This window comes from Rhea pennata, chromosome 8, assembly GCF_028389875.1.
Source record: "Rhea pennata isolate bPtePen1 chromosome 8, bPtePen1.pri, whole genome shotgun sequence".
NCBI classification, from domain to species: Eukaryota; Metazoa; Chordata; class Aves; order Rheiformes; family Rheidae; genus Rhea; species Rhea pennata.
In genome coordinates, this window is record NC_084670.1 from 38534865 (window position 1) to 38561858 (window position 26994).

General features: G+C 47.8%; 1 pseudogene; it reads left to right on the plus strand.

Moving 5' to 3' along the window:
• The window catches only part of LOC134143784 (DNA polymerase epsilon catalytic subunit A-like), a 37127-nt pseudogene extending 11472 nt beyond the window's left edge, over window positions 1-25655 (plus strand).
• Window positions 25656-26994: the final 1339 nt, after the last annotated feature.

The following is a 26994-nucleotide window of genomic DNA, read 5'->3' on the forward strand; positions in this document are numbered from 1 at the left end:
TAATTTGCCTTCCCAACGCTTTCCTACTGTTAGCAGTCTTCCCCTTTCCCTCATTACTCTTTTCCACCCTTAGCTGGCACTGTCTTGTTGCTTTGTAGCCAAATCACTTGGTGGGTCTTAAGCGGAACTACGTTAAGTTATCCTTCCACACGGTGGATGACTTGGTGAGGGTGTGGAAAGAGATCTCTCCTGCTGTGAGGAAAAACAGAGAGCGAGACCAGGCGAGCGATGTCTATACGTCTATGCTGTCAAGGAAAGAGATCTCCTTAGGATGGTTGGCCCATGGGCTTATTAGGATTCCCCTAGTCACACAGACTAAAAACTACAAATGAGAATTCCAATCTTCTCTTTGGTTTCCTACAGCTGATGTCTGATTTCAGTTGAACCATTTCAAAGGAAGAGGAATCTAGTGAAGTGAGCACTTCCTGCCCAACTGAGAGGTGTACATTTTTTGTTCCAGGTGATTCCTGGGGTGCCCAACTATTCTTAAACTCGTTGTTATGCTTTATAAATCCAATGCCATAAGAAACCTTTATTATAAAGGCATAGAGGTAATAAGTGTTTTTTGCCTGTGCAATGTTTCCTCATGTGCTGTCAATCCTGATGGCTCTCTTTCTTGAAGGGGGTTTTTGCATTAAAGAGAAGCTTTTGTTATTCCGTTCTCTCCTGTTAATGAATTTTGCTGTTTGGTTATCAGTGGGTACCACTCTTGCTACATTGTCTCCTGCAGTCACGCCTACTGGGTCTGAGATGTGCATAAAAGTACTTACGTAAATTAGTTGGTAATCTAATGAGAACTGCTTGTTAAATCATATTCTAAAGCTGATTTGAGTTTAATGTGTTTGGTCATATTCAGGATCCGGTTGTTCTCGCCTTTGACATTGAAACTACCAAACTCCCTTTGAAGTTTCCTGATGCAGAGACAGACTGGATCATGATGATCTCCTACATGATTGATGGGCAGGTAATGGAACAACAGTTCTTTTCTTCATGCTTCAGAGCAAAATACTAGACAGCAAACGAGCATGTCACCTTTGGCCGTCTCGTCCCTGGCTTGCTTTGTTGCTAGTTGCTTGGTCTATATGTAATGTGTGTGGAAATAAAATTGAAGTCTAGTCTGAATGATGCATAAGGATTTCCTTGTTTTGTATGTTGGAGAACCCAGCTAAGGCTACTGGTGCCCCTTTGAGGGGCAGTAGTAATTTGGAGAGTATAGTCCTTAAGTTGTCTCCCTTTTGGCATCCTTAGTTGATTGTAAGCAATTGTTCAGAAGGTGACCTCCAAAGAGCCATTCCCACTTGACAAAAGCTCTACCTATCAAGCTGTGCAAGGATTATCACATCAATGGAAGACTATTTCATCCTTTAGGCAGTGTGTTCTGGTTGTTCAGGAACGTGTCCCTGGTGTAGCAGGGATCTGAGTCCTCAGTAATTCTTCCTTTGTCAACTTTCTAGGGCTATCTGATCACAAACAAGGAGATTGTCTCTGAGGATATTGAGGACTTTGAATTTACTCCGAAGCCAGAGTGTGAGGGTCCGTTCTGTGTCTAATGAACCAGATGAGGTAAGTAGGTTCTACTTAGGAAATAAGGCTGCTTTTTATCTGCCTTGGTCTCTTGTAGGCCAAAGAGAGCTTATCACGCAATAGACTGTATCTTTGGGGAGCACAGTGGACAGTCACAGTGCTGGTGATGCTTTCATTTCATGGTGTGATGATGAGGCAGATCGGGTTCTAGCTAGGTCAAGAGCAGAGAGGAAGGACTGCATCAATTGTATTATATCCAGTGCCTGCCTGCAGGAGGTGAATTTGCTGAGTGTTTGTGTTTGTGGGGGAGATGTTTTTTGTTTTGGGTTTTTTTTAATCCTCTGTTGCATACTAGGCTCAGTTAATCCAGAGGTGGTCTGAACATGTCCAGGAGACCAAACCTACTATCATTGTCACATACGATGGAGACTTCTGTGACTGGTAAGATCAGGAATGAAAACTGTCCTGGTTTCTGAAAGGAAATGTTGTCTAGGCCATGGGGTGAGATCGGATACCAGCCTGTATGTCCTTTGTCTGGGGGGTCACATAGCGGCCACATGCATTCTTATCTACACAGACTATCCAACCAGTTTGGGAACCTGTTTACATCCTGATTATGTGCTCTTTATCTGGAGTGCTGGGCTGAGTCTTGGATCGCCAGCCTGCAGAGGACTGTCGAAGAGGGGGAGGTGGAATTCACAACTTTTTTTTTCCTTTTTTTTCCCTGAGCGGAGCTGTGTTTATTGGCTTTGAAATATGAACTTCTATAGAGTCTCATCAGTTGCTCCTGGGATTGCTGAGCTACTTCTAAATTGTTGTTGATTTGGCAATGTTTGTATACTGATGACCTCAGTAACTGGAGAACAGGCAAAGTGTCAAAAGAGAACTGCAGAACAATAGGGAGACCAGAGCAGCCAAGCCTTCGGGGAGCAAGGGAAACTTGATCATAATGTTCTGCCTCCTGGTATAGGATGTAAGCAAGCAGCTTCCTTCATGCAGTGGCTCTGCCCTACAGGGAGTTTTCACTGTGGCCAGCTCTCATGGGTAAGGTCTGGAGCAGAGGAGACTTCACAAGAAAAATTCCTCATTAAGTAGCTTACAAGAAAGCAATTCTGCTATCATGAGTTACATCTTATTAGGAAAAGGGCAACCTCATCTTTGGTTGTGCTGCTTCTACTCAGTACTCCGTTGTGTGCCATTAGCTACAGAAGTTACGTCTCACCCACACTAGCCTGAACGACGAACTCTGTTTATACAGTCTGCTGGTGGCTGTCGCTGGGGATTTGAGGACTGTCCTGGATAGCAGGTAAAAGGACAGGATAAGACCAAACCATTGTAGTGGGCACAGGGCCATATTCTAACCCAACAGCCTGCCTAGCACAGAGAGGAAAAGAAAGGGTGCATATGCGTGTGTGTGTGCAGGAGAGGGCTGTCTGTCTTGGCAGTTGTGACTTGAATGTTTTTTTCACATTAGACCAGTGTCCAGACTCTGGAAAATGACTGCCTCTCTTTGCAGTCCTGCTGATACCTCCTCCTGTGTTTAAATGTTTATCTCTGAAGTCTCTGAAGTTTGAGAGTTAAGTAAAATCTGAGCAATAGAAATGGTTTGAATGGCAGAATTTGTACGAGTCAGGATTTAAGAGCATGGGTAGATATGTAGACTGTCTAAAGCTGTGCAGCTTCTTATTCCACTGCACTTGGATGTTCTGCTCTCACCTTTCCCTGTTACAGTAATCAAGATATTTTTTGTACGTGTACGTAGCAGGCCTTTCTGAAGTGCAGGGCTGTCTCTTCATAGACTGGCATTTTCATTATTCTGTCTAGGTAGGTGAAGAGAGAGAGAGAGTTACCTGCCAGTGGGAAGTCACAACCTGAAAGCAGCAGCAAAAGCAAAACTGGGTTATGATGCAGTGGAGCTGGACCCTGAAGAGATGTGCCGGATGGCTACAGAGGAGCCTCAGGTATTCCCACGCTGTGCTGTATCTCTGGGCATCTGCAATATTAGTGAACCTTTGAGTTAGAGCTTTGTGAAATCCTTTAAGTTAATGCAGTGTCTTTGAGAAGTTGTCAGTGTATCTTGCTGAATTTCAGACACCTGAAAGAACTTAAGCTTAGGGAAGAATAGAATTTCTTTGATGTGTTTCTGGCATTGGCATTGCACTGTATATTTGTGTTTTTTATACTCCTGCAAAATGGTAGTACTCGGGGCATTGCAATGGAGCAGCACTTTAAGGTGTCTCCTGGACACTAGCAATGAGGTTTCTGCCGAAGCCCTGGAGATCTCTGTAGGCCAAGAGTGGTCTCCTGACCACTCAGGAGTGGCATTTGTGCAGATATGTGGCAGTGAGCTCGTCTTCCCCATTTCTGCTAATTTGGAGCTGGCTTATGTAATTTGAGTTAAAGCAGAATGTCGTCTTAAGCCAGCTGATAACTCTTTACATGCTGGGATGTTTGTATGCAGAAATATACCTTTTGCATCTTCCTGCTGATTTCAACCTTTCATTGTTTCCCATTGTACGTGTTAACTGCTGTATTAAATGTGACTGGGATTGATTTGTCTTTCTCCTCAACAGACTCTGGCCACCTATTCAGTGTCTGATGCAGTTGCTACCTATTACATGTGTATGAAGTATGTGCAGCCTTTCATTTTCGCGTTGTGCACCATCATTCCCATGGAGCCTGATGAGGTGAGTGCATGCCTGAAACAATTTCTTTTCTGGGCAAAGAGCTGCATCCTTCATGCAACAGTGACACATTGGCAATAGAACTATTTTCTACTGTTTGGATAGTTTTTCACAAGGAAAGGAGGGAAAGTAGTCTCCAAATGCGCTTCCTTTCTGCAGTACAGCAGTCATAACTGTTTTTCCATAGACCAGTTATGGGTAACCTAAGTGAAGGAGTTGGTTTTGTTTCCTTACTGTGCTCCTTCTTGCCTTGGGCTTCAATACTGCATGAACAAACACATCGTGTTGGGCACCAAATCAAACATTTAAGTTCAATGATGCGGTGATAAGGCCATCCTGATTCCAGCAGCACCCTTTACAGCGCTTCTTTCTAAGTCCAGTTTTTGATGTCTGTCTTTTACAGGTGTTAAGAAAAGGTTCTGGGAGATTGTGTGAGGCATTGCTGATGGTTCAGGCCTATCACGCCAACATCATCTCCTGCAACAAGCAGGAGCAGGAGTACAACAAACTTACAGATGATGGCCATGTGCTGGACTCAGAGACATATGTAGGAGGCCACGCGGAAGCTCTGGAATCTGGGGTTTTTCGCAGTGACATCCCTTGCCGCTTTAGAAAGGTAAGGACACAATCAAGGTGTTGCAATGGAGGCTTTAAAATGGTAATGCAATGATGCTCTTTCTCTTCTTTCTGGAGAACATGGCAGTAGGGAATAATCCTCCAACTGGAATTACCATCCTCTGTTCTTTTGGGGGATACCCAATAGCAATACCTATTATCAAACTTTGATACCTAATTTATGGCTTGAGTGCCTGAACCTGCTTAGAGTTTAGGTGGGAAGGGTTGGGGGAGTTGCTCCTCATGACCTCAGACTGGCTATTGGGTAAAGACAGTGTTACAGCAAGGAGAGTGGTTCATTGCTTTTGTATGGCTTTGTTTATTTTGTTTATTGGTTGGTTGAGGGTTTTTTTTTTTTTGGTTTTTGTTTTTCTTTGAGCCAGTGTTTGTTGGCAGAGATGACTCTGTTTTTGTCTCATCAGGATTATGTCTTTGTCCTTCTCCCACTCAAGCCAAGCTTCTTTTGGCCTCTTTTACCTGTTTCTGGATGGTGCTACTGTCTAGATTGTAAGTTTTAGAAGCAACTCCTCTCCTTGCTGAGTGATACACCACACCTCAGTGCTGTTTATTTTAGTGGCCTTAATCTCGTAAATGATCTTAAGGGAATGTGCACTGTGAATTTAGAAGAATCTTAAATCTAAATCCTTGGCCCCTTAGAGCCTTAGAGATGTGTGAGCAGCTGACTGCTAGGTCAGCCCCACCTCATAAGTGTTGCACTCTGGAACATACATGCAATCTTCTCTTCTTGTTAGCTGCCCTATATAGCCTCCTTTGCAGGAGAACTCCAAGGGCTGGGTAGCAGCCACCATCTCTTCTCTGCTTTGTGTTTTGCCCTAGTGCGAGTGGTGTAGACTTTTGTGAGTTGTAGGGTTCTTAGCAGAAAGCCACCGTCCTTCAGTTCTAGAGAGCTCAAGTTGGCTGTGGAGGTCAGGCCAGCTAACTGGCCAACATTATCTGCCTGCTCACATCAGAGCTGATCAGTGAATGAAGGGGCATTTCAAGATGCCATTCAGCTGACCTGTTTCAGCTATCTGCCCTTCAGATGAGATGAACTGTTCTCTACCCATACTGAGACATGCTCTGCTAAGTAGTGAGCCCGTTTTCAAAGATCCCCAAAGCTACGCTGGAGCATGGATAATCTTGCAGAAGCTGTCACCCCCTGCCCCCCTTCCCTGGGCAGTGTGCAAGGATGGGTGTCGTGGCTAGAAGAGGTCTTGGTATCATTCCTGTATCCTTGCAGAATCCTGCTACCTTTGACTTCCTGGTGCAGCATGTGGAGAAGACGCTCTGGCATGCTGTCAAAGAGGAAGAAGGTTTGCCATTGGATCAAGTCACCAGCTTCCAGGAGGTCTGTTGTCCTGCCTCAGCCTGCAGGGCCAGAGGCATGACTGGGCTTTCCAGGGAGAGCAGAACTGTGAGGGTGGAGTTGCAGCACATTTCTTTAGGCAAGCCTGGGTCCTGTGCACACGTATTGGTGTTGTATAACAACTTTGTTCAGCTTTGAGTTCTGCCCCATGTACATCTGTGCCTTATTTCCCACATTAATAAAGAACTGGCATAGGCTGGAGGCAAGGCTGATTTTTCTCATCCTGAATATGTCTGGTGAGACACCACATGTTAAAGATGCCTGTTTAGACTCATTTTATACTCCATGGAGAGAGACAGGAGAAACTTATCTGTAGACATTCACAGTGTAGATGAAACCTACCTTGGAGGTCCAAAAAAAAAACCTTAAAGATTGGTGGCTAAAGAAGACTCGCCACTGCCACTCTTCTTAATCCTATTCCTTTAGTTCTTCATACTCTTCATCTGTTCCCCAGAATCAGTGGCAGGTGTCTCTGTGCATGTCAGAAGTAAAGGACCAAATATAGTGCATATGTGACTGCATCATTAATTCCTTCTTGTTTCAATTTTACTTTTTTACATCTCCCCGCAGGCTTGTGATGAAATCAAAGTCAAGCTGAATTCCTTGAAGGATGTTCCTAACGGAATTGAATGTCCCCTTATCTACCATTTAGATGTAGGGGCCATGTACCCCAACATCATTCTGACCAACAGGTTGCAGGTGGGTAACCTCAGTCCAGTCAGGAAGGAGTCTTCTGTTTTGTCTTGCAGATGGTCTAGGAGGTCCCTCCAATTTGATCCCCTTAATGGCAAACAATAAACTTTCTTCCTTGGACAGGAGGATAAAATAAGGCTCGGTTTGAAATCCAATCAGGCTGTTACAATTGCCAGGTGTACAGAGCTGAAAGGTCTCTCCAAGATAGAGCAATAGCTTTAGCTGGCTTCTTCCAAAGACTAGTCATTGTTTTTGCTGTAACTTGTGTTCCAAAAAACTTCTAGAAAGGAAAACTTACTGGACATTACCTCTGTGATGTTCACATTTGTGTTCTTCTAGTACCCAACCTCTGTTCATTCTGGCATGTGTCACTGGAGATGGTTCTGTTTTCTCTAACATGGGTGTGTCTGACCTGTGTCCAGCCCTCAGCAATGGTGGATGAGGCCACGTGTGCTGCCTGTGACTTCAACAAGCCAGGTGCTAATTGTCAGCGCCAGATGACTTGGCAGTGGAGAGGAGAATTCAGTAAGTGTAATTCTGCTGTCTGCTTTGTCAAGTTCCCTGCTGCATTGCAGCATGGATAGAGCTTGCAGTGTGAGCTGAAGACACAGAGACCACTTCCTGTTCCTCCCCTGGAAAGCTCTTAGTTGCTGTTCCTTTGCAGTGCCTGCAAGCCACAGCGAGTATCACCGCATCCAGCAACAACTGGAGCCTGAGAAGTTTCCTCCTCTGTATCCAGATGGAGCACCCCGGGCATTCCACGAGCTTTCCCGTGAAGAGCAGGCCAAGTATGAGAAGAAGCAACTGGCAGGTGAAAATAAATGGCATTATCTGGAGCAGGTTTTTGCTGCCTAGACTATAAACACATCATTAATTACTTCTCTCTCAGGTCTGGGACTACTTAGTTCATGCTGGTGCAGACTGAATTTGATCTCAGTTTTATGCTGCAACAGTTTTCCCCTAGGATCCCAACCAATTCCTGTACATTTTTTGAGGAGGAGGCAAGTGCTGGTTTTTGTCTCAGTGTTTCTGTTTTCTCACTGAGAGCCATGTGTTTGAGCTGAGACACATGAAAGGTGATATTTTGTTTGTTTTTTGTTGTTGTTGTTGTTCTTTAATGAGTGCTCATTAAGCATGTCAGTGAAACACATGTGTCGATATCCTTTCACTTTTTGCTCCTAAAGTGATACTACTCAGCAGAAGCATCTAGCTAGTGGGGGCTCTGAGCAGAGCCTGAATTTGTGGATGAGCCGTCATGGGCAATTTATTTCCCACACACACCTCTGCATCTCTCTAGAGAGGTGCTGTTTCTCCCCATATTAGTATCTTCCTCCCCTTGCCTGTGTAGCAGGTCTGCTTCCTTGCTTTCCTAGGTATGATGTTTATTTGCATTGATGGAATTTTTCTCAGACTGGTGCCTTGAAAGCTTCAGATCTGTGGATCTGTGTGGTTTGCCCGATGCCATTGTGTTCATCCTTCCCATTCGTAGTGGGGCACTGATCTCTGAGAAAGCTTTTTCTATTTATTCCCTTTACTAGGTTATTGCCGCAAGGCTTATTAGCAGATCCACGTCACCAAGGTGGAGGAGCGTGTCACCACCATCTGCCAGTGAGAGAACTCTTTCTATGTAGACACTGTACGAGCTTTCAGAGACCGTCGCTGTGAGTTCAAGGGGCTGCATGGGGCTCTGGGCTTGAATTTCTGTTTTATTTGTCCTGCCAAAGTGAGAAGGTTCTCACCTCTCACTGAAAACTTGAATCCTAAAGGATCATTTTGCTCAATCAGTATGGTCAATAAGAAATATTAGCTTTCCTGACAGCTCTGGTGCAAGTGCAGATTTTTCCCCTGCTGAATCCTAAACAGCTGCTGCCACAGTGGTTCCTAGCTTTCTGATGCAATCACTTTCAGTGCTAGGAAACAAAACAGCAGGGTTTTTTTTGGCTTTTACTGGATCTAGAAAATCCTCAGATCAACTATTTTGTGATCTGGTTTGTGTTCAGTGTAGGGTACTTTTCAAACAGAAGGATGAGACCAGCAGAGAAACAATTGATCTTAGGCTAAGAAATGATTGATTCTAGGAGAAAGAATCAGCATGTTCTAGTTCTCAAATGTTTGGAGTCTTGTGGCAGAGGGAGGAGACTGACATGTAATTGCTAATATGTTGAAAGAAATGACAAGACCCTGGGACTCTGCCTCTGGAAGAGTTTCACAAAGAGCTATTTGCTTTGCAGTTATTGCTAGTTCTGTCGTGAATCACGGAGGTGGCTGGGAGGCCTTTTCTGCTGAAATGGTTCTGCTGTTAGTCTAGATCTAATCTCTTGCTGCAAGCATTTAGTTCTTGCCAGCACAATACGTGGTGTGACAGAATTGATGTAGGATGGCAGTTCTGCTGGGATTAGGTAATTCTAACCATGGCTGTGAGTTACAGTTGATGCTTCAAGACTCTTCCATAATATAGCATAATGCCTATGCCCACTGCTTCCTCCTCAAATGCAAAAGAAGGAGCAGAAAGAGGAATTATCTTAATAACTGATACTGTTCTAGGATCACAGTGTCATATTAGGATTGAGGTGGGGGCTGTAGTGGAATGTAGGGTTGTCCTGACTCTGCCTCTTGCCATCAGGTGTGGAAGAAAAAGCTGTGTGCGGCTGTGGAGACAGGCGATGCCTCCGAAGTGAAGCGCTGCAAGAATATGGAAATCCTCTTTGACTCCCTGCAGCTGGCACACAAGTGTGTCCTCAGTTCTTTCTATGGCTATGTCATGCGTAAAGGGTGAGTCTCACCTGCGGTCATTGCTGGAGTCCTCCTGCAAGGAGCGTTGTAAACCAGAGCTGTTCTAGTGAGGCTCCCCACTTCTTAACCTGCTTCCGAAGCACAAGGGGGATGATAAGTGATCCCTGTAACACTTTTTTTTTGTTCCTACTAATGACTTCTTATTTATTAGTCTCCTTAGCAGGGACTTTTGCTAAACACGGCCCTGTAGCATTGGCAATGAATGGCAGGGTTTGTCTATAGGTGATTCTTCAGGGTGTGCGGTTTCCTGAAGTATCACAGGGAAGGAAAGGAAAATGATCTCCTGAGGGCTTTGTGATTGTCATTTTTGCCCTGAGACTTTATTTTCTGTACGACCTGATGCCCTTCCCCGCAGCTGTGCTTAAGAGGTAGCACTGCAGCCTTTTGACTGTCCCTCCTCCATTCACAGAGCTTGCTGGTACTCCCTAGAAATGTCTGGGATTGTGTGCTTCACTGGAGCAAATATGATCACACAGGCTAGGGAGCTGATTGAGCAGATTGGGTATGTGCTGAGCTGAGGAAGAAAGGTTCTCCTGTATGTAGTGTGAGCAGATGGGTAAGGGCAGAATTTGACTGGCAGAGAAGAGGAGCAGTGGGATAGATATGGGATTAATCAGTGGAGGCTCTGGTGTTCTGGAGATTCAGATTTCTGACATTGCCATGGTTTATTAATGCAACTGCTGTTGTATGACTAGGACTTCCTTTGCGGAAAGGACACTGCCTCTGCCTGAATTGTGGACAGAGAACAGTTCTTTGGCATATTTTCCAATCTCTTCCTGATGGTGATTTTTTTTCTTCCATTCTTAGGAGACCTCTAGAACTGGATAGAGATGGGATTTGGTGTGTCCTTCCCAACAGCTTCCCGGAAAACTTTGTCATCAAGTCAACCAATGCAAAGAAGCCGAAGGTGACAATCTGCTACCCAGGTGCCATGCCGAACTTCCTCGTGAAGGTGAGCTGGCATCTGTACCAGCCAGCTGTACAGTCTGGTAAAAACAGTGAAAGGGAAGAAAATGTTTTAGCCTTCTGTAGGCCTGCAAGCCAATCAGGCAGTTCTTGTGAATGGAGTAGCTCTACTGGCAGTGGAGTATGCATCTTTGTTCTAGGAGTTGGCTTCAGCCCAGAGGACAGCCTCTCTTTTGTCTCTGGTCCCCTATGTAATGAGCAGGATGTTGGGGCTGACAGCTTTGCTTGCTACACAGCTACTCTCTGCCCTGCACAACCCATAGCTCAAACTGGCGTTTGAGTGGAAGGAGAGACTCTGATATAGCAGAGAGGGTATAGTGTAAGAGACCAGGGTTGGTGTCTGCTTGTGTACATAGACTGCCAGAAGCAGTAGGAGTCAAGACAACAAGGTCCCATGCTCTGCTTGCTCAGCCATTTATGGCTATAAGCCAAAAGAATTGACTTTAGAGACTCCTGCACTTTTCTTCAGGTCCCAAGTTTGAGTCCTACCTGCTACATTGTTCTGTAGCTTTCCAAAGAGTTGCTTGGTCACAAGGAATCAGGATACTTTATTCTCTGCTAAGATAGGGTAAGTTATGCTCCCTCAGGAGAGCAGGGGTTGATCTTTCCCATCATCCGGAAGGAACAAAGGCCATCAGTGATCCCTTCAGACAGGATGATGTATCTGGGGGCTATCTGCTCATATAATCAGCCGAACTGTTGAGTGAGGCTATTCTGTTGGGGCTGTGCCTGCAGGAGGGCTTCACAAATGATGAGTATCAGGAGCTGGTGGACCCAGCCTCTCTCACCTATGTCACACGCTCAGAGAACAGCATCTTCTTTGAAGTGGATGGGCCCTACTTGGCCATGATCCTCCCAGCGTCCAAGGAGGAGGGCAAGAAGCTGAAGAAAAGGTAAGAGTTCAAAGCTTGAAAGGTCACCACTTCTCCAAGGTAAGGGATTGAGGGTCCTCTTCCTTGACTACATTTGAGGCATGTTAGTCCTTGCCCTGTGTTGCCAGTCCTCTGGAGCTGGCAGCGTGTTTGGTTTACTTGTTGCTGCATACCACCGAGATCATGCTGTCTTTAAACGGCAAGTTGCTTGCATGAGATCAGTCTTTGAATCCAGCTATGCCCTGGCCTTAATTGACACATCTGACAGTAAATTTCTGAAGATAACAGTAAAACAGCACTTCTCAATCTTTCTGATTAGTCATGGTCTCCCTGTTTGGTTCTGAGATGCACAGGCAAACTTTGATTTTTCTTCCTATCTTTTCTCTTTAAATTCACTAATCTCTGTCTGTCCCTCTCTCAAGTTTACAGACCTCTAGTAATACTTTTCCCAGAGGTTTCCACTTTAATCCCCATCTAGGGGAAGGAGTGGATCTTGCCAGTGCCATCATGGTATAGAAAAGCAATTGCACTTGACTTCACTGACTTTCTCATGCAGCCTGCTTAAATACGAGCACCAGCAATCATAAGAGGCCTGCCCACAGACCTGGGTCTGGGTTCAGAAAATACTGTCACTGTCCTCCAGCACTCTCTGTTCATACAAGACTATGTTTGTTTCTGCTTGAATGTCTCTGTTGGATGAACTCCAGCATCCACTGTGAGTGCCCTTGCATGCCAAGGGAGTCTGTCGCAGAAGTCAAGATGATGTCAAGCACTGAATGAACTCTGCTCATAGGAGTCTTATCTCCGGAGCCTTTGATTTTTTCCTGTGATTTTTGGGATGTCAGCAAGTGCACTTATTTCTTGCTCACTCTCAAAGTGGAAAGAGCAGTAGTGTGGAGCTGGCTGGCAGGTACCCCTGCCAGCTGAGGAAGAAAAGACTGCCTGGAGGAGGGGTGACAAAGCAATGTACGCTTGAGTCTCACCTCTGTTCCACTGAAGCTTCCTGTGATGGTGATATTGAGCCATACAAATAATTGGCAGATGTGTGAAATCCAAGAAACTTGACAGAACAAAAGAGGGCAGTTTGTTGTCATAGTTGTTTCAATAGCGATGTCCGGTTTCCTCTGAGTCCATTTTGCCAGCGTCCCCTCCTGTTTTCCAAACAAAGCTTCATTCTCCTGTATAAGGCTTTTCCTAGTATTTCACTCCACTTCTCTACTCCTCTAACCCTGACTCTCACTTCTTGCCCTTTATTTGTGTGCATTTAAGAACATTTTGCCAGTTAGTACTGGCAAATTGGGGGCAGAGGCTGATGTGCTTTTGCAGCTGGAGGTGAAGTAGTTCATGATGTTATTGTCTCTAGCTGTGTAAATATGCCTAGATCATGCTAGTACAGAGCCCCACAGCTTGGATTAATTTACCTGGTGGCTGCCTGGTTTGGCAATACTAGAAGTACTTTGGCAGGAGGGTAGTAAGCAGCATCCTGGGAGATGTGTTCCTTGGCATAGAGCTTGTGCAAAACCTGGTCTATATCCTAGGTATGCAGTCTTCAATGAAGATGGATCCTTGGCTGAACTGAAAGGGTTTGAGGTGAAGTGATGGGGAGAGCTGCAGTTGGTGAAGATATTCCAGTCTTCTGTATTTGAGGCCTTTCTGAAAGGCACCACACTGGAGGAGGTCTCTGCCTCTGTAGCCAAGGTGGCTGATTACTGGTTGGATGTACTGTAGAGCAAGGTGAGTGTAGGGTTTGCAGGATATGCATCCCCTGCATGTTTGTCTTCCCAGGTTGGGGCCAGAGAAGGTCAAAGCTACCCTAACACTGTAGGGAGGATGGACTTTGTCGAGAATGGTTGGTCCATTGTGCCTCTGATGGCTGTTTGCCTGTAATTTCTGCCTCTTTGATTCTCTAGGGCTGCTCTTTAGGGTCTTTTAGCACCAGACCTGTTGTTACAGCACTTTTTTTCAGCTGTTACCGCTTAGTTGTGGGTAAGCGTTGTCCTCCAGTCACCTCTTTCACAGAGGTAGCCTGGTGGCCCTCTTCCACCAAGGACTTTCTCTAGAGCCACTCACTGAGACAGAGGATGGCAGAACCATTTGCCTGCAGAATGTTTTCTGAGGAGCCCAGAAGAGATTAGCTTTAAAATAACCATCAAGAGCAGAGACAATGCCAGAAAACAGAGCCTCAAACTGGGGAGCAGGAGAGATGAAAAGCTGGAGCAACTGCTCTGATTGGGAGTTTATTGGGAGCACTTCCCCTTTGTATTTTGCATCTGGCACTACAGGGCTGGGCCCACTAAGAGTTTTCCATACAAGATCATTTCAAAGTGTTGCATTCACAGCAGGAGTTTTGATGCAGACCTCATGTCCGTGATCTCTATGTTCCATAGGTCGTGTTGGCAACTGGAGCAGAGATTGCTCACAAACTCCTCATAAAGACAGCCATATCAATCGGTTTAAATGTTCCATGTATATAATAGCAACGAGGTTTGATCATTAGGTTCCTGATAGTGTTTTTTTTTTCCTTACTCCTTTTTTCAGGCTGCCAACATGCCTGATTGAGAGCTGTTTGAGCTGATCTCAGAGAACTGTTCCATGTCTCACAGGCTAGAAGACTCCGGGGAGCAGAAATCCACTTGTGTCAGCACTGCCAAGCGTCTGGCAGAATTCTTGGGAGCCCAGATGGTGAAGGATGCAGGGCTAAGCTGCCAGTTTATCATTGCTAAGAAAGCAGAAGGGTCTCCAGTCACAGAGAGGTAAACCTGTCTTGAGGGGCCAGGACTTTTGGCAGGATGTGAAGGGAATGGCAGGGTGAATTGATGTGGCATGACCAAGTGATTGCTGGTGTACTGGCTTGGACCATAAAAGAGACTGTAGTGGTGAGTAAGGCTGTGCAATTGCCTGCTGTTTGTTGGCATAGCAGAGGGGTGAGAGGAGAAGCCCAGAGAGGTGTGTGCAGGCTGAGAAGATGGGGTGCTGTGCTGCCAGTGAGCTTGCTCCTGGTTGGTGCTTCCCTATCTTCTTCAGGGCCATCCCACTTGCCATCTTCCAAGCAGAGCCCAGTGTACGGAAGCACTACCTCTGGAAATGGCTGAAGAGCCCCTCACTGCAGGACTTCAACATGCAGGCGGTGAGTTGAATGCCCCTATGGAGCAACACAGCCTTTGATTCTCCAGCACTAGGCTGCAGCTCCTCCCTCGGGAGGCACTATGTTGGCAGCAGTTACTTGTTGTCACAAAGTGAAGTGCTGTGGAGAGTGCTGCAAGCAAGGAGAAATGCTGGTCCCTGCATCACCCAGCAGAGCCCAAAGCAGCACCTTTCTCCTCCATCTCCTTCACTGTCTGCTATTGTGCGTCTTGCCCAGATTCTGGACTGGGACTACTGTATTGAGAGACTAGGCAGCACCATCCAGAAAATCATCACTCTTGCTGCAGCACTGTAGCAGGTATGGAGGTGGGAAAGGACAGGAGGGCTGCAGGTCTGTGGTGATGGGAGGAAAGGCAGAGGGCATTGGCTTTGGGGACTGCTTATGTGTGATTTGACAACATTCCTCAGGTAAAGAACCCTGTCCCATGGGACTGGCATCCCGACTGGCTGCACAAGAAACTCCTAGAGAAGAATGATGTGTACAAACAAAAGAAAATTAATGAGTTCTTCACTTCTGAAGGCAAGAGACAGGTAATAAGAGTGAGAGAAAGGAGTTGGCTGTGCTGATGGGCATCTCTTGCTGATACTGTGGCCTCAGCACCCAAATCTTCCTGCTGTCATTTCTCTCAGGTCCTTGCTAACCAGCACTGGGGGGGAACACCCAGCTCCCAGACTGGAGACATAGAGGATTTGAACCAACCCTTCAGCCGCTGGTTCCAGTTGCAAATAAATGGAAGCGGGTCCCTACGGCAGAGGAAAGCCAGCAGATGTCCCAGTATCTGGAACTGTGCCAGTCCTGGCGAGAGATCCTGGGCCCACCTGCTGCCATGGGCACTACTAAGGTAAGTGAAGTAGACTGGGCAGGAGGAATGCAGGAAACATCCTAGGAGTATGATCATCTGCCTAGCTAGCTAGGGAACAGGGCGTAGCAAGCTGCATGTTTATTGAAACCCTCTGCGCTTCTATGACTGAAAACTACAAAGGGAAATGTTACCAGGAGAGTCCCACTAGCAGAGAAAGTCAGGCCAATGGCAACTTCACAGCTATGCCAATAACATGATTAGGATCTGAAGGTGGAGAGGCTTGGCTTTATGGTGCTTGATCCTCATGTATAGGAGATGCGTGCTAATTTCTATGGTTCCTGTTCATGTACTCTCTCTCTGATTAGGAAGAACAACTGGTCTGGCTGTGCTACCGCAAGAAAATGGGAGCAGCAGGCTCGGCAGTGCCAGGAGCATCGGAAGAAGTGGCGCCTGGAGGATGGTGGAGTGATGACAGGCAGAGGCATAGTCCGTCATACCCTCTCCAAAGGACTGAGCAGCTACGTGTACAGGACGCCACGCAGCATCCTGGACTTGCCCTGGCAGATTGTGCAGGTACCAGGCAGCAAGGCAGGCCCACTCTTAACCCCTCACAGAGGCCAGTTCAGTGCCCTGTGCCTCATGTTTGCAATACCTGTAGTCGAACCTTGATCTTCAGGGACAGCTAACCTCAATCCTACTTTAGTTTTACCTCCTTGAAGGTCATATGAGACTGCATAGCCTCAGGCTCAGAGAAGCTTTATAAGGAAATGAGGTCCTCAAATGATTGCGCTTGATTGCAAATCTGGGACTTCTGTGTAGACCCTGTGTGGGGCAAGCTCAGCTGAGGAGCTGGGCAACTGTGCCTTGAATCCTAGATTTAGTCAATGCGAGCATGAAGAAGTTGGTGCTACAATCCAAGCATTTTCTTAATTTCTTGTTATGCTTGGTTGCCTCTGCTATCTGAGACCCAGCCTCTTGTTGTGACACTTCTCATCTTCCAGAGAAGTCTTGTTTGGTTTAAGGTCACGTGCAGCCTTTGACTCTGTGTGTAACCATGAGCTGGAGATGGGACACCTAATCCAGCATGTCCAAATGCTTTGGCTAAAGTCAGACAATGGCATGAATTTGTTAGCTAATGCTAGCCCAAAGCTAAGAGATGTGTTTGAGCCTTTACCAGGTGTCCTCTTCCCTTCAGAACCACAATGCAACGTGCTGCCTGCAGATCAGTCAGAGCTGTCTTCATTCATGCTCTGACATTTCCTCTGATGGGACAATTTTTTTTCACCATACCTGTAGGACAATAGCAGGATGTGGAGCTGCCAGAGCTGAGAGCAATGAATCTTTGGGTCCACTGCTGTCTTTGTGGTCACCAATTGCTCCTTATTTGGAGAACAAAGACATAGGTAGTAGAGCCTTTGAAGATCCCAGAAGTGCTCCATGGCCCGTATGTAAGAGCTAAGAATGGGTTGCATCTCTCCAGCAAAGCTAACTTAAATCACCCTGTCCTGCAGATTGCTGAGAGCAGCCAGCCTGGCTTGTTGAGGCTGTGGGCAGTGATCGGAAGCGACCTGCACTGTATCAAGCTGAGTATCCCAAGAGTGTTCTATGTCAATCAGCGTGTTGCAAAACCAGAGGAGGGAGCTGTCTACAGGAAGGTGGGGGTCATGTTTTTGACCCTGCTGCTTCTACAAGGGAAAACAGCTGGTTGAATTCATATAAGTTGCTCTAGCCACTGCGGGCAGACATTACGGGCAGTTTGCCTCACAAGACCTCCCTGTCCAGCCCTGCTAATGCACCTTAATGCAGTCCCTTTTGCCTGCTGCTAATCTCAGTCTGACCAGAAAGCAGGTTGATGGTTACTGCAATGTGGACAAAGCATAAATCCCGCTACCTGTCATAGGAATGACCAGCACCAGCAGCTGGATTGCTTCCTGAGTCAGCTTGTTTCTGGAAACATAAGGCTCGCTCAAACTACAGCTCCTCGCTGCCCTTTAAGATTCCCCTGCTGTTGGGATGAGCACAGCCTGAAGCAAGGTGCCCTGCTAAGTGTGTCTGTTTCCCTGGCAGGTGAACTGGATCTTGCCCTGCTCAAACTTGGTTTACAATCTCTATGACTACTCAGTCCCTGAAGACATGTACCAAGAGCACATCAATGAAATCAATGCAGACCCATCTGCTCCAGACATTGAGGGAGTGTATGAGACTCAGGTAACCCTTCCAGGTGCTCGTTTTCCTTCCTCATCCTTTAAGGAGTGCTGAGTGGTAGCTGACTGGTCTGTGTACCAATGGCACAGGTAGAGGCATGGGAGCTCAAAATGAAACAAGTTAGTAAGACGCTAAAATGAAAAACCCTCTCGAGTAGCTTTCTCAGAAATGTGCCCAGTTTTATATGAGCAAAGATACTTGTTTGGTTTACAACCCCTTAGGAGAAAGAGGTTTAGATTTATTTGAAATTAGGAGACTCTAGGAAAAGATGGCACTTGAACAGGAAGAGTGAGTTTCCTCTAAACCAAACCAGAACCATCTTGCTAGCAGTTGAACTGCAAAGGTATGGGAGTTCTTTAGAGTAAAGATGGGGAAAACCCCAGCATGTGGCATGTGCATAGGCCAGGGTGCAGTGATAAAACCTCTGTATTCCAGAAAGAAGGATAGGATACCACTTTTTAAAGCTCAGAAACAGCAAAGAAGAACCTAAACTGTATTCAGTAGTAGACGTATGAAAGCAGTGAGACCAAGATTAAATGTACTAGTGCTTCTAAAGCTGTAAGTCTGAAATGAAGATGGGCAGCTGGGATGCCTGCTTTTAATGAAGATATTGATTTGTTAAGCAGCTCAAAGCTTGGTGTGTTGAGGATTATCTGAGTGTCCCTGTCACTACAGGTGCCGTTACTATTCTAAGCCCTGATCCAGCTGGGTTGCATGTGCATGGTCAGCAGGCAGCTTGTCAGACACCTCACAGGGCGAGAGGCTGACACTTTTGACATTGAACACCTGGAAATGCGCTCACTGGCTCAGTTTACTTAGCTGGATCCAGGTAAGGCACCCTAGGAGAAGGTTTGTCAGTGTACCCAGGACCAAATAGCTTGAAGATACTACTGATGCTCCATGTTTGCTCTGTGTCTCTAGGAAGTATTCGCCACATCTACCTCTACCAGAGCTCCCAGGGCAGCAAAGCGCTCTTTGGCCTTTTCATCCCCTCTCAGCGCAAAGCTGCAGTGTTTGTGTTGGACACAGAAAGAGTAGGGCTTAAAGGCTTGGGAGGGAACGCAAGGGGATCAGGCAGCAGTTTGGAGCTGAGCAGTTTCTTTGCACAGACACAGATCTCTACTGCTGTGCAGCAGGGATTCTCGGATTTTGAAGTGTACCAAGCAGATCTGTTCCTCAACTGTCACGTGAAGCGTTGTGATGTGTAGAGGAAAGAGCTTCCTTGAAATTTGCAGCCTGCAGCCTATCTCTTTTGAACCCTGTTGCCTCTGATCGAGTTTGCATTTGGTACAGGTACGCAGCAAGCAGATGCCAAACCTCACCATCATGTACTCATCAGAGCGCAGTGCTGTGCTGGAAAAAGTGGGTGAAGAACTACTGCTTCCAGACAAGCACACCTTTGAAGTGCATGCTGAGACCAACCTCAAGACAGTCTACAGAGCCACTCAGCGGCTCTTGCAGGGCTGCAAGGTATGAGCTGAAGGCATGAGGAAGGTCCCCACTGAGACCTTGTCAGTGCAGGTACATGGGAGGAGGAAAACACTGCATGGAAGGCATTGGTCCAGCAGTTCAAACAGCCTCTAAGCATAGCTCTCTGCACACAGCTAGTGCTCCAAAGTTCAAGGGTAAAAATGGATGTTGCCTGTGGGCTCTGGCTTGCCTGGGGTGAGCTTACATAGTGCAATGCAAGCAGTGAGGCTAGGTCATACCCCCAAACCCCAGTTCTCAACTGTGGAGCTGGTTATTCAGTGGGAGATGCTTCAAGAGACTCCGAGTACACTGTCTCTACTGTGTAGAGGACCAGGGACCACTACAGGAATGGGGCATGTGAGCACTCATTCACACAGCTGGTTTCCTGCTGAGCAGAGGTGCCGGCTGAAGGGATGTACCAGGGCATGTCCTTTCCTCCTTTGTGTAGGATGAGCACCGGGACCCCACACTTCTTGCTGTGCAGTCTAACTGGGACCTGAAACGACTGGCAAGTGGGATTCCCATCATCGAGGAGTTCCCTTTGGTCCCTGTCCGAGTAACAGATGCCATCAGCTATTCAGTCCTGGACTGGCAGCGCCATGCAGCCCGCCACATGATCCACCACTAGCTCAACTTGGACACATGCCTGTCCCAGGCTTTTGAGGTGGGCAGGTGCGTGTGGTGGCCACAATCCCCTAGAGAGGTTACTTTGTTCATGCTTGGGTGGGAAAGGGAGACTGCAGGAGCCTGAGGCCATGATGAGGCCAGATGCTGTCACCTTCTGTGCTTTTGCCCTTGTTGGGACAAGCAAATATGATGCTGGCACAGTTCTTCTGTTGATGTGTTTACCCCGATGACTGTACCTCTTTCCTTTCCTCAGATATTACCACATCCCCATTGGGAATCTCCCTGATGACATGTCTACCTCTTGGTTCTGACCTGTTTTTCTCCCGCCCCCTCCGTCGCCACAACCATTTGGTGTGGCTCTCACCCATGACCCGCCCAGAGCTGGGGGGTAAAGAGGCTGATGACAACCGTTTAGTTATGGAGTTTGACGAGAGAGCCTCAGTGGAGATAAACAACCCTGGCTGCTACTCCACAGGTAGGATAGCACTGAGTGGGGGCAGAGCCAAGTGCTCTTCCATGAGCTCAGAAGAAGGATGGCTGCAGTGGCAGAAGAGTATCTGAGCAGTTCTGCAGTTGCTGACAGCTTCAGAAGTTGAGCAATGATGATCTGGACAGGATATATGCAGTTTGCATCTCCTGGGGATAGAAGGTCCTGTATGCAATAGAAAAAATGCATGTAGGCATTTAAATACAGATTATTTTCTAGTTTGTGGCCTCTCATAGCAGCATTCAGAAGATCACTTCTGGTGGTCACTAGGATGAATCTTTCTGTGATGCAAAACAAGCTGACTGATAGTTCTTCTGAGCACCTCTGCTGCAGTTTCCAGAAAAAGCTGGTGGCCCCTGGAGGGGAAGTAGATCCAAGTTTTGTTGGAAGGTGCTCTACTGTTTAGCTGTGCAGTGAATGGGGCCATGCATACATAGCATCAGAGCCACAGAGGGGAGAGGTCTGGCCATGTGCCAAAAGTGTCCTTTAAAGCCTGTAATACAAGTTGTGTGGCAGTGTGGAGAGCAGCACAGTTTCCCATGCTGCTGCAGTACTATATAGGCTTTCACCATTTCCTGATATGAATATCTTGATGTTGCACTTGGTGGATGCAGCAATACCTGTAAAGAGCTCTTACAGCTTGTGGAAAGTCCTGGCAAGTGGGTGCATTCATCATACCTGGAGAGGGGATTGTGTCCTTGCTGTTTCTCTGCCCTGCTTGCCTGTTGACAGTTGTGTTTGTTCACAGTGTGTCTGGAGCTGGATATTCAGAGCTTGGCTGTAAACACAGTGTTACAGTCTCATCACATCAATGACATGGAAGAAGGTTCCAGCGTGAGTATCAGTTTTGATGTGATCCAGCAGGCATCTCTAGAAGACATGGTGACAGGGAACCAAGGTGCCAATATTCCAACCAGCTGTGATGAGAGTGCCCTGTGCTCCAACCCTTTTAGGTATGTCTGTAAGGGTCAGCATGAGATGGAGCATCTATTCCATCCTGCCTGATGCGCTCAGGGTCCTGCCTCTCCTTCCCAGCTGACTGGCTGGCTTTAGCCTCTCCAGATTCTTACTAGCATGTGGTTTGTGGGGTGCCTTGAAGCACAACAGGCAGCTGGCTTGGCAGAGGGAAGGAGGTGAAGCCCAGCTTTGTCTGTTGACATCCTCCCTTTTAGGCTTGAGGATCAGCTCTCCCTAGTGGCTCAGCCAGCATATGTGAGGAGATGCTTTTGAAGAGTTTGCCCTTTCCTGTTTCTCTTCTCTTCACCTCCACAAGGTCACGGAGGCACATATTTGCCCTGTGGCTTATGTGCTGAGAGCTAATGCATCTCTGCTTTGGCAGAGTTCTCGCTTGCTCTAGCGTTATCTGAAAACATGTCACTGTGTGAAAGGAGGAAGGGCTCATGTGCCTGGTGTGATGCTCATCTCTGCTCCGTGGCAGGATTCTGAAGAGCATGGTGGTGAGCTGGGTGAAGGAGATCACACAGTATCCCAACATCTGTGCAGACAACCAGGTGTTTCGCTTTTACCACTGGCTCTGCTCTCCTTCCTCACTGCTTTCTGACCCAGCTTTGCATCGCCCTCTGCACAACGTGATGAAGAAGCTTTTCCTACAGTAAGTGAAAATGGAGCTTGCCATGCCCTGTGCGTGGAGCAGACAGATGTAGCCATGGGTGGGACTCTATTGGCACCCATAGCTGGGTCTTTTTGAGCACCTGTGGCACAACCTCTGGAAAGGCCCAGTAACTTCCGGATGCATAGCTGGTCCAACTTTTGTTGGAGTGCCTGCCATACTGTGGTTGGAGCTCCCTTAGATGGCAAGACCAACACATTTGACTTCTGGTTGTGCTGGAGGAGCATATCCTTGTATGTTGTGTTGTGGTTTGCTGTTCCCTGTTTAATGGCAGCTAAACAGCAGCAGTTCCTCCAGCCTACTGCCTCCAGCTCCTGTGTTCTGCTTGTAGGTTAGTGGCCGAGTTCAAGCGTCTTGGTTCTTCAGTGGTTTATGCCAGCTTCAACCAGATCATCTTGTGCACCAAGAAACTGTGAATTGAGGATGCCATCAGCTACATGGAGTGTATCATCAACAGGTGGGGCACACTTGGCTGCCAAAGGGTACGCTCAGCAAGCCAGGCCTGGAGAAAATCTTCTGGAGGCTGAGCTAAGACATGGCTCAAGGTGTGGAAGGAGGATGCTGATTGTTTGCCTCTTCTTGGTCCTCAGCACTGCATTTCTTGCAAAGTTAGCTTTGGAAGAAAGAGGACAAGGTCACCTGGTTCTCTCACCATCATGCCCAGAGTAGGGATCTGTCCCTTAACTGTGCTGTATGGGGCAATATTCCAAAAATATCTGTATGATTCAATCTAAAGAGACCTTTAGGAGAATGTGAACAGTTGCGCTCTTGCCCAGTCTCTTACACTCTGGCAGCTCTCAGCATCCCAGCTATGATGTGTAGGCTCCTAAGAGAGGCATCTTGACACAAGAGGCAGTTGAAGCTTGGGTATGATTCCTCTGCAGCCCTTAGTTCTGCTGATGACTGCTCTGCAGCCTTTTGTACTGAGTCCATTCGCTGAAGCATGGTTGGATGTGAGAAGTGAACTGCTCTCTTGCTAACATCACCTGCTCCTCATTGCCTCCCATGGAGAAGGTTATTAGCCAGGGAAGATGCCAACATTGTGTGTGACTGCAGTCTCTTCCCTCCAGCATCCACTCAAAGGAGATCTTTCTGACTATTTCCTTCTGCCGCTGCTGGGAATTCCTGATCTGGATGGATCCAGCAAATTATGGAGGTATCAAGGGAAGAGTGCATTCTAGCATCCACTCTGGGGAGGTAAGAGATGGGAAGTGCTCAGCTCCAGAGACGGGTGCAGTGGGTTGAGTTGAGCAGGGAGCTATTGGTTTGGATATAGGGAATTGCTATGACATCACCAACCGAAAACCTGGGCATGGCTTGTGCTTCATTCCAGCAGGACACTAGCAAGAGTCAAGTATTGGATGAGGACAGTGAGGAAGAAGAGGAGAACAAGGAAGAAGAGGAGGAGGATGGAGAAGCAAATGTGGAGGACTTGCTAGAGAATAGTTGGAACATCGTGCAGTTTCTCCCCCAGGCTGCCTCCTGTCAGAACTGCTTCCTCATGGTTGTGTCAGGTGAGTGCAGTCTGCTGCTCACCTGGTCCTCCTTTGAATGTTACCTCTGGTGACTAGAGCTATCCCCACCCTGCTGCTGCCCAAGCCATATCCACAGCATTCCCCACAGCTTCTTGAAGCTCTGTGTGCTACTGAGAAGGTTCTGATGTTGATCCAAAGAACCCCTTAGAGTCAAAGACTGCACTGTGCTGGATGTGGTACAGAAGGGACCACCTCCATGTCTGTAAATATCATTGTTTGGGTGGTTTCAGCACCAGTGTGAACTCTCAGAGAGGGGAAAAATGTCATTAGTTCCTGATTAGTCATTGGTGCCCCAGGAGAGTTGTGAACTCTCAGAGAGGGGAAAAATGTCATTAGTTCCTGATTAGTCATTGGTGCCCCAGGAGGGTCAACAAGCACAGTAGCACTTGTGCCACTCTCCCATCGTGGACTGCATCTGGAGCTTTTCTTATGTGTCTCTGCAGCCTACATTGTGGCTGTGTACCACAGCATGAAGGAGGAGCTGCAGCACAATGCCCCTGGGAGCACTCCCATCAAGAGGAGGGCCACGAGCCAGGTGTCCTGGGAGGCATTGGGAGAGACAGGAGCCATGCCTGGTGAGTATGGTTAGCCACAGTTAGCCATGGGATAGCTGTGAGCAGCACTGCTGGGCCAGTCCTGCAGCAGGAAGAGAGCTGCCCACCTTACTGTCCCCACATGCTTCCATATGGCTCAAGAGCTCTCTCTGCTCCTCCTCTCCAGGCATGATCTCTTTCTCACAGGATTACGTGGCCAACGAGCTCACGCAGAGCTTCTTCACCGTCACTCAGAAGATCCAGAAGAAGATGGCCGGTTCCCGTAATGCCACTGAGCCCTCAGACATGTTCCCAGTGCTACCTGGCTCCTACTTGCCACTCAACAACCCAACTCTAGAGTTCATCAAATATGTCTACAAGGTTAGTGGGGTGGGCCGTGTTTTTGTTTTTTTTTTTTTTTGTTTTTTGTTTTTTGTTTTTTTGTAAAGAATCTGTTACAATTCTACAATCAATTTGTAGATGGGGGAGATGCGAGAGTCCCCGTGAGGACCGTCTTCTCTGCTGGTGGCCTTACCTAACACTTTCTCCTGTAGGTGTTGTCCCTGGATGCCAGTATAACTAACCAAGTAAACAAACTGTGCTGGAACCTGCTGCGCCTCATTGAGGTGGGTGAGTTCTCAGAAGAAGCCCAGTTTCGGGACCCTTGCCACTCCTACGTGCTCCCTTAAGCCATCCGCAGGAAGTGCAATTTTTGCAGGGACTTGGATGTGTGCAAGGACCCTGTCCTCTCGCAGGTACAGCCTTCCTTTCCCAGGAAATCCCCTTTGCCCTGGCTGCATGCATTAAGTCCCTTTTGGGGACACCAGAAGCCCTAGCATGGTTGTGCTCTCGGCCTGTCATTCACTCACATGTTGTCCGTCTTTCTCTCTCTCTCAATCCTTTTGCTTTGAAGGTCTGCTTGGTTCCATGACAATGGTAAACCTCCCTTCAGGGTTATTTTCTGCTCATCCCCTTTCCTAGCTGCCTGTGACGGTTTGAGGAGTCCTGGTGCTTTAGCTGATGCTTTATCCCCTCACGAAATTGGTTATGGCTTCCTGGCACTTGGGGCTCTCAGAATGCTCTTGTTAGGCTGCGAGGGCTGAGGCTGCACCATGCTTTCTCTTGGGAAGAGTCACACTTGTGTTCATCTTCCTTCTCTCTGCCCCTCGGATGGGTCAGTGCTGCCCAGTTGGGTATGCTCCAACTGCCAGCCATAGTATGACTTGGATTCCATTGAAATGGCACTGGTGGAAGTGCTGCAGAAGAAGCTAATGGCCTTCCTGCTGCAGGACCTGGTGAGTGCTGGGCTGCCGCTCTGCAGAAGCCTGCCCTTGATGTGGCAGGCTGCAGCAGGAGGGCTGAGGCTGCTCTCTGCTCCTTGGAACCAGAGCAACCCAACCTTACCTCTGTGACTGATGTGATGCAGTGGGGATATGATGAGGAGAGTTTGGCTCGAGCACTCTCCACTTCTTCTCAGCACATAGCTGCAGCCTTTTGCTGGCTGGCTGAGGCTTGACCCATTGACCTTGTATCCGTGGTGTGTCCCCAGAGAGCCCTGTCAAAGGACTGAACTGCTCAGTCTTGTCTGCTATCCCAGCTAAAACCCCTTTGCCTCTAGATGTGCAAGAAGTGTCATGGTGTGAAGGAGACACCTATGCCTGTGTGCTGCAATTGTGCTGGATATTTTGCCCTCACCATTTCTTCCCAGGTATGTGTGCATCCTGCCACCAGGTCCAGCCTCCTGGCAGCAGCTCCTCTGTAACAGCCAGTGAAAAACCCAGTGATAACTTGTCCCTTTCGGCCCATCTGGCACAAGTTCATCTCTGTGTGCTTTCTGGACGTTTAGTCATTGCTTTGTGCCCAAGCCAGCCAGTCCTGCCTGAGCAGCTTGCAGAGCTTCTCTTGGCCTGCACACCTGTGGATAGCATGGCTTCAGGATGCAATGTTGGATCCCAGGGATTTCTACGTCTGCAGGAGATGGGTAATGTTTGGCTGCTGAAGGAAGTGGGTGGCAGAGCTCTGCCTGTGCTTTCTGCCAACCGTGAAGGCCTGCCCTGTGTGGGCAAGGTAGCTGTGAGGTGCAAACCTCAGGCCAGGGAGGCTGGCTCTCCTGAGACTGCCCTGCTGGGGCACTCTGCTTGCCTGTGCAGGGCAGCATGGCAAGGGCTGTTTGCAGGTGGCTGCTGCGGCTCCAATGTGGCACTGAGGACCTGACGCTGTCCTCATCCCATCCCTGCCTTTGGGATGCTTTCACCTTTCCTGAGCTGTGCAAAGCCCAGATTAGCAGGTACTGCTGGCACTCACAGAGAGCAGGGTGTTGGTGCTTGCCCTGGCACGACTCCCCACCCACCACCTCCACCCTCTCCTGTGCCACAAAGCAGCTGTGCTGGAGCCTATGCTCTCCACAAGCTGCGTGGGACCAGGTAATGGAGGGGCCGTGTCCTCAGGCTGCGGGAGATACAGCAGAGATGCTGGGCATGTGTTGCTGTACAGGGCAAGGCGAGTGTGGCAGCTCTCTCTTAACTGTCCGTCCACTCTGCCTGCCTTTGGTGGCTCTGAGATTACCTCCTTGCCCACATATTGCCCCACACCATGATCTCCTGGAAGCGTGATTGGAAGTGGAGCAGAGGGATAGGAAAGTGGAGGCCCAGCTGGAGCATTGCAGTGCCAGATCCCAGGGACTTCCAGAGCTGCAGGAGATGGATGACACGTGCCTAGTGAACAAAGTAGCCGAGCAGAGCCCTTCGCATCCTGTCTGCTGCCCTCAGATACCTCAAATGGCAGCAGAGCCCTGTGTCTCCTAGCCCCATGTGCTGGTGCCCACAGATGGTGCTAGGGAGCACTTGTTCCACTCAGGTTCCCGGGTGCCAAGTGCTGGCTTGCCAAAGCGGACACAGACAGACACACACACACACTCACACTCTTCAGCAGCAAGCAGTTTATTTGTAAGTATTTACAAAGAGACTGACCCAAGGGAAATCTCAAGAAGGACCATTCCAATGCTTGTCCCGATCATCTGCATGATGAGAGAGAGACAGTCAACAGGC